The sequence below is a fragment of the Montipora foliosa genome, chromosome 5 (genome assembly GCF_036669935.1).
Source record: "Montipora foliosa isolate CH-2021 chromosome 5, ASM3666993v2, whole genome shotgun sequence".
NCBI lineage: Eukaryota > Metazoa > Cnidaria > Anthozoa > Scleractinia > Acroporidae > Montipora > Montipora foliosa.
In genome coordinates, this window is record NC_090873.1 from 18,133,436 (window position 1) to 18,135,935 (window position 2,500).

A 2,500-nucleotide genomic window follows, 5' to 3' on the forward strand; every position below is an offset into this window, starting at 1 on the left:
CCTATTTTTCTTTCCAGAGACGGATTTTATTTACAATTATCTCCACGTTGTCCAAAAATGAACAAAAAATCAATGTGGGAAGTTCAAAAAATTTCAAGATTTCTGCTCACGGGACATCAAATCCTGCCATCTTGCGGCTGCAAGGCGCGTGAAACTGTGGTCGCTAAATGCGAACTTGATCTTTAAGGGAACCTCACCAGTTGACTAAATTCACTTAATTAGTCCACTTAAACAATATTTGGCAGAGAAGAATTCACTTCAAAGATTTAATTGCAATATATTTGGGTTTACAGACACTGGCCTTATTCGATAACGAAGCCCGATTTTGTCACATTTTCGGTGTTTTTCCGGACATGTTCTCTCCAAAACGAAGTCGGTGACCCCCCATTTTGTTTACATTTCTGACATAACTAACTCATCATCTTACAGTGGTAAAAGTTTCAGAAGAAAATCAATGTTGAAAAAATTTTGCGAACGTCCTTAATAACCAGGCAAATTTTTTTTGGCATTCATTTTGTAGGTCATACAGTTGCTGAAAGCAAGCAAGACTCAAACAATTTCTGACTAGGATTTCAAGCTACAGCTACAACTATAACATTTTTCTTCGTTTACAAGACTCATTGCAGTCATGAAGGAACAATGTTTCCCACAATTCAAGTCTCTAGTAGTGAGTTTGAGGTTTTCTTCATGGCTCGGACCAGGATGATCTTCTCATGAATTCGTTCTCGTGGTCACGTAAACTCATAGTGAGCAAACGCACCCGAACAAAAATAATTAAGTACTGCTAGCAAACACCTTTGCCGGACAACTGTAAAATCTAAACATTTGGAGAAGATAAGCGACTATAGAAGAATGATTACGGAATGCACAACACTTTTTCTATGCCAAGAACAGTGAAATCACCATTTTTTTCTATTGCTTGTTTTTATTGTCATTTCCAAATTTAACATGTGCTTAAAATCAAAAGTACCTCCACGCAAGACAGCATTTTTGCTGTAAAAACATGTTTTAATACTAAGATCCTACAAATACATCTTTAAGCAAATTCTCCCTCCTTAGAAATAGACTTCCGTAGCTCCCAGTACGGACATTAACAAGCAATGTTTAGTCCATCACCAATACATTTCAAATTGAATTTTCACCTTCTTTTCTTTTGGAGGGGAGGGGGTTGTTATTTTTGTTTTCAGGGTTGTTTTATTTATTTGTTTTTGTTTTGTGTTTGTTGGAGCTTCGCTGTAATCTTAATGTACTGCACAAAATTTACTCTAACCAGGCGACACACATAACATGAAACAAAACGTCGGTATTGGATCCTGCAAGACCGTGTGGGCACAAGTCACAAACTGGACAAGCTGTGGACAGGGGAGGTTGAACAAAGAAAAACTATTTGGGATTAAATGTGTCAAAACCACTTATTGCGCTAAGCAGAACTAGCATGTCTTCCTAATTGCGAGCAGTAATTCACCGCATCAAGCCTTAAGACAAACTAATTAAGCCATGAGCAGTGCATTTCACCGCTCGAATGGCTGCCTAGCGCTTCTTTGAACCTGTAAATTCTCGTCTGAGAGAACCATAATTAAATCCCTAGAGTCCGTCAGTGAAATCGCTGGCGAAAAAAAAAAAAACAAACAAACAAACAAAAATGCGTGTTCTAATTATCATAGGAAAGGCAAAGACACTCACAATAAATACATTTACAAGATCCAGCTCAAAAATTTTCCGTTCCTGAGAAAGTCTCTCCCCCTTCCACAATTTGTCACACACATACTGGAATGTCAGCAAAATTAGCCGTCACTTTGACTCACAGCCACTCTGAAAGACACATGGTTTCATTAATGAATTTACATTAATGCAAGAAGTTTATGTTAACGGAATTGACCCATGACTTAATAAGACTGTCCAGGAGCCCATTACATGGGCTCCTGGCTGGTCGTGCGTCAACTTTGGTTAACTTTTTAAAGTGCTACTACGACCAAAAAAACAATTCTTCTTGGATTTGAAAACTATGTTAACTAAACACTAAGTGACTCAAGTATACTATGAATAAGTAATCACATGATTTTTCTTCTGCAATTTGGAATAAATAGCACTAAGACTACAAATTGCACTCGCCCTACGGGCTCATGCAATAGGTCTTTTGCAACAAACGATCACATGGTACAAAATCCGCCATACTGGAGGGAAAGCTCATTATTATTCCCCCACTGGGACATTAAAACAAAGGTAAGTCACGCTTGACTGGTTCAGGTCTCTTTATTTTAATGTCCCAGTGGGGGAATAATAATGAGCTTGCCCTCCAGCATGGCGGATTTTGTACCATGTGATCGTTTGCTGCAAAAGGCCTATTTTGGTCGTCTTTGACTACAAATTGCACTCGCTTTACGGGCTCATTCAATTTTGGTCGTCTTTGCAAAAATTTACTCGTGCTTATTTATTCCAAACTGCACTCGAAATCATGTGATTACCTATACAAAAATTGAAGCTAAATTATCTCTAAACA